This window comes from Calonectris borealis, chromosome W (genome assembly GCF_964195595.1).
Source record: "Calonectris borealis chromosome W, bCalBor7.hap1.2, whole genome shotgun sequence".
Classification (NCBI taxonomy): Eukaryota; Metazoa; Chordata; class Aves; order Procellariiformes; family Procellariidae; genus Calonectris; species Calonectris borealis.
The window spans coordinates 16,124,506-16,130,505 of NC_134351.1; positions in this window are offsets into that span (position 1 = coordinate 16,124,506).

A 6,000-nucleotide genomic window follows, 5' to 3' on the forward strand; every position below is an offset into this window, starting at 1 on the left:
CTTTCTAAAAAGCCTCTGAGGATTGAGACATCCTACATGAGAAACAGTGGCTTCCCTGTTATTCCTCCATGCAAGCCTAGAGCCACAAGCAGGATGTGGTTTATAGGGGTACCAAAGACGACAGGAAGGACAGAGGCAGTTAGATTTCAGCAACTTTTTACTAAGCCTTGTAAGTGACATGTCCTGTCAGGTAGCAGGTGCAAGTTGAAATTGCATCTACTAGGTGTGGGGGGGGAGGGGAGAATTTTAAGAGACAGCCTTTGCAATAGAGCCTGCTGTAAAGATCAGATCTACAATGATACTGAATCAGTGAGAATCTAGATTAAAAAAACTGATACAGCTGGTTACAGCACTTGAATTCCTGTAGCCCATTGCTGTGATGGACTGGAATTACTTGAATAGGACACAGACAAGCTTATCTTGATTCCTGTCCTGTAAAACAAAAGCATTTAAGACATGTGACACAAATCTCCAACACTTGTTCCTTCTGTATTGGTCTGTGCATATTGCTGTGGCTACTTATACTCACTCATAAATTGGTTCTATATGCAGTGAAGCAGCACTAGAATCGTTAAATTATAAAATAAATGAGCAATTCAGTTTTCCAAGACAATCTCTCAGGATGCCTGCAAATTTAAGTACATGTTTCTGTACATTTTTTTTTCCAATGACTTTTAAAGTATTGGCATTGGACGTGTATAAAATGAAGTTATATCTTAGAGGAGTTTTTGCTAATTTGCTTCTTCTCCACTTACTGTGGTCTGATGGAAAGAGATATGCTATACATGAAAAAATGACTTATGGTAGCTAATACATAGAGTCAGGCCTTCACCCCTACATGCTGCTACAGAGTTAACAGTTACTGTTTTCCTGAATCATAAGACAGACCAAAGTGGATTTTTCTTTTGACAGCTGCTATGCAGAGTTAATGCAAACTTGAGAAAAAACTCTGCCTTGTCCTTAATAACACATATATATAATCCAAACTATATTAAGACACTTCAATAAGTCTTTCTGTCAGGACAGAGGCATGAATTGCTCTAAGACTCACTGAAAGCTTTGATCTATGTTAAAACTCCTCATTGCCTTGAAGGGCAAAGTAGGTTATTTTATAAAAATAGCTGCCTGAATTTACAGTTGACAAAAAACAACCCCCCCCCAAAAAAAAAACAACAAAAAAAGTGTTTAAATATACTTTAAAACAAACAAAAAAAATCCCAAACAAATGGAATGACTACAAATCTGTTTTTGTTGCCCAGACCAGATTTATGGGTTGTACTGTTGAGTATTGCGCAAGAATATACTGAGATGAAGTCCATGATCAGAGAGCACAGATTTCAATTATGGCAGCATCAATCCATATGTCATTTGGTATATTTAAAAATATGCTGTCATATGAAAGTCCAGCACCTCACTTCAGTCCCGAAAGAATTTAATGCTTTTAAAATACAGAGCGGCAGCTTCTTGCCTATTATCTGTGATAAAATTGCATGTTCTCAATAAGAACCAGAGTGTGTACACTATATTCCGTTCATTGCTTTTGTGAGAAGAGCTTGTCCCATTGCAGTCACTCTGGCTTAGGTAAGACTTAGGTGACAAAATACAGAACAACTTTCATTCTTCCAGTAGAATCTATGAGAAATGGATGCCTTCTGAATTGAAGCCATGCAGCAGTCTGAAAAACTGAAATATTCATGTTACAATTTCTACTAATTTATACTTCAGATTAAGTCATTTCCAAGACATGCTGGCTGGCAAAGAACATATGAAAATAGCATGAAAGCGGCCATCACTGTTCAACTGCCATAAAGAATTGTTACAAATTTTACACTAGAAGTTATTAGCAAATTTGCTGGTTTAGAGATGCAGGTATATTTCCAGTGCAGTTATTTATATTGCATCCTACCAGGTTTACTACATTTCTTTAAAGAGCAGTAGCTGTGTTAATTGTTACTCTGAGAAGCAGCTAGGAAATTTTATCTTAAATTAGGAGAGGATTCCTCTCGCCACTTAAATTAACTGACCAGAAGTAAGAGCAGAATATAGTAGTTAATTACTAAAATTTCCAAATTATGCTATAGATTAAGGCCTAATCCTCAAGACAGACAGACAGGGAAGGGCTGTGTAAGTCTCCAGGGAAATTATAATATCCAATTCTATTATTAGAGCCATTTTTAGAGGAGACGTAGAAGGGTCTAGTACACAAATACCAGAAGTAGGGATCTTTAGCTAGTTGCTTCTCAATACTGTAAGCAGCAGTTAAAATATATATAGGGTTTAAGTGTTTCTTCATGTTCAGGAGTGGAAGCAAGGAATGTCTGGTACTGAAAGGAAAACAGGGCTAGTACTATTCCTATGTAACCCAATACTAATCTGTGCTACATAGGTACAGATGCAGATAGAATTTGAAGAAGCTTAAAAGGAAGGCATAAAGAGAAAAAACATAATTAAATCATCTGTATCCATTGAATGGGCTCATTTTTCCAAGTAACCTGTATTTTTTAGGACTGTCTGTATTTTCTCCGCAATTTTGAAGTTTTCGGGTATTTCATGTCAATGGAAAATAGGATACAAATTTGCTTTCTATTCATAGCATAGAAAAAAGGTTAATTTAAATAATCTATTATTTTCCTGCTTTTAGAATGGTTCTTGTTTCAAGTGATCTAAGTAAGTTGTATTTTTTTCTTGTATGGATTATTGTATTCTTGTGTCTGAATTTTTATACCTCAGCTCATTCACTATAAATGAATCACCAACAGTATTGCTAAGCAGACACAAAAAGTTTTCTTACTAGATTTTAGTAAAAGCCAGTCCTTGAGACATGTACAGCCAATATATTAACAATATATTCAGTTTTCATTTTTTTCACTGTAATTTAGTGACACTTTTGGATTTTTCTTTAAGAAAAGAGTTAGGTTCCTCCCTCCCTCAAACTCTCTTGGAAAAACTTTGACATGTTAAGCTTTTCAATGCTAATTTTTTTACTCTTATAAACGTTAGTATTTTGGTCACAGTACACAGAAGTAGAATTTAATATTAATATATTAAATATGACTCTGTCCCAGATGGAACCAGGACAATATCCACCCCTTATTCTATACCATCTACATCATGCCCAGGTCTCACATTTTCCCATACATTCCAATTAGTCACCGCTCCTTTTTCCTGCCTTTTGATATATACGCACACAGAAATATCATTCCCTTAGTCCATGGGCCATCCCTCTAAAACGTCCGTTGAGTTCATTTAGTCCATGACTTCGGGTACCATCTGTCGTAACAGTCTTTCAGGGCAGGAGAGATGGTGTGTGGTGTTGGACTGTTGCATGCGGAGGCCAGTTCTGGGCGCTCGTCCGGTTCTATCATCGTTGCACCTTGCTCAGTTTCATCGGAGTTCATCCTACATTAATCTGGGTGATTCTTACTGTAATACTGTTAATATGGCATATGGTAACCATAGAAGTGATGACATACAGTACTATGTAATAACTAACATCGTACAATTCAGTTCATTGGCTATTTTCACCCAAAATTAAATCCCCTTGAGGTACACACCGGACCTCCCCATCCTTTCGCATCACCCACCAAGTGCACCCAGGTCCCTGAGCAAAAGCAATCCCACGGATGGGTTTTCCCTTGCCAGAGGCAGGAGTAACCCAGACTGTCTTCCCCAGCATATTTCTCATATGCACGACAGGGACTTTATCCCCCTCCACAGTACGTAAGAGTCTTGATTGGGCAGGGCCAGCTCAAGTGACAGATCCCCTAGTGTTGACTAACCAGGTGGCCTTTGCTAAATGTGTGTCCCAATGCTTGAATGTCCCACCACCCATTGCCCTCAGTGTAGTCTTTAACAGCCCGTTGTATCGTTCAATTTTCCCGGAGGCTGGTGCATGGTAGGGGATGTGATATACCCACTCAATGCCATGCTCTTTGGCCCAGGTGTCTATGAGGGTGTTTCGGAAATGAGTCCCGTTGTCTGACTCAATTCTTTCTGGGGTGCCATGTCGCCATAGGACTTGCTTTTCAAGGCCCAGGTTGGTGTTCCAGGCGGTGGCATGGGGCACAGGATATGTTTCCAGCCATCCGGTGGTTGCTTCTACCATGGTGAGCACATAGCGCTTGCCCTGTCGGGTTTGTGGGAGTGTGATATAATCAATCATCTGCCAGGCCTCCCCATATTTATACTTCAACCATCGTCCTCCATACCAAAGAGGCTTTACTCGCTTGGCTTGCTTGATTGCAGCGCATGTTTCACATTCGTGGATAACTTCTGCAATAGTGTCCATGGTCAAGTCCACCCCTCGATCACAAGCCCATCTGTATGTTGCATCTCTTCCTTGGTGGCCTGAAGTGTCATGGGCCCACTGAACTATAAATAATTCACCCTTATGTTGCCAGTCCAGATCTACCTGAGCTACTTCGATCTTGGCAGCCTGATCCACCTGCTGGTTGTTTTGGTTTTCCTCAGTGGCCTGACTCTTGGGTACGTGAGCATCTACGTGATGTACTTTTACAGTCAGGTTCTCTACCCGGGCAACAATATCTTGCCACAATGCGGCAGCCCAGATGGGTTTCCCTCTGCGCTGCCAGTTGTTCTGCTTCCACTGCTGCAACCACCCCCACAGGGCATTTGCCACCATCCATGAGTCAGTATAGAGATAAAGTACTGGCCATTTTTCTTGTTCAGCAATATCCAAGGCCAGCTGGATGGCTTTCACCTCTGCAACTGACTCGATTCAACTTCTCCTTCAGCAGTTTCTGCAACTTGACGTATAGGACTCCATACAGCAGACTTCCATCTCTGATGTTTTCCCACAAGGCGACAGGACCCATCAGTGAACAGGGCATATTGCTTCTCATTTTTTGGTAGTTTGTTATATGGTGGGGCCTCTTCAGCACACGTCACCTCCTCCTCTGGGGATATTCCAAACTCTTTGCCTTCTGGCCAGTTCCTAATCACTTCCAAGATTCCTGGGCGACTGGGGTTTCCTATTCGGGCCCCTTGTGTGATCAGTGCGACCCACTTACTCCACGCAGCATCGGTTGCATGATGTGTAGAGGGGACCCTCCCTTTGAACATCCAGCCCAGCACCGGCAGTCGGGGTGCCAGGAGGAGCTGTGCTTCAGTACCAACCACTTCCGAAGCAGCTCGAAACCCTTCATATGCTGCCAATATCTCTTTCTCAGTTGGAGTATAGCGGGCCTCGGATCCTCTGTATCCCTGACTCCAGAACCCTAAGGGTCGACCTCGAGTCTCCCCTGGTGCTTTCTGCCAGAGGCTCCAGGTAGGGCCATTCTCCCCAGCTGCGGTGTAGAGCACATTCTTTACATCTTGTCCTGCCTGGACTGGCCCAAGGGCTACTGCCTGAACTATCTCCTGTTTCATTTGTTCAAAGGCTTGTCGTTGCTCAGGGCCCCATTTGAAGTCGTTCTTCTTCCTGGTCACGTGATAGAGAGGGCTTACGATCTGACTGTAATTTGGAATATGCATTCTCCAAAAACCCACAACGCCTAAGAAGGCTTGTGCTTCCTTTTTGCTAGTTGGTGGGGACATGGCTGTTATGTTATTGATCACATCCATTGGGATCTGACGACGTCCATCTTGCCATTTTATTCCTAAGAACTGGATCTCCTGTGCAGGTCCCTTGACCTTAGCTCATTTTATGGCAAAGCCAGCCTTCAGAAGGATTTGGACTATTCTCTCCCCTTTCTCAAAAACTTCTTCTGCTGTGCTGCCCCACACAATGATGTCATCAATGTATTGCAGGTGTTCTGGAGCTTTACCCTGTTCCAGTGCGGTGTGGATCAGTCCATGGCAAATGGTAGGGCTGTGTTTCCACCCCTGGGCCAGTCGGTTCCAGGTGTACTGGACGCCCCTCCAAGTGAAAGCAAACTGTGGCCTGCACTCTGCCGCCAAAGGGATGGAGAAGAAGGCATTAGCGATATCAATGGTGGCGTACCACTTGGCTGCCTTTGATTCCAGTTCGTATTGAAGTTC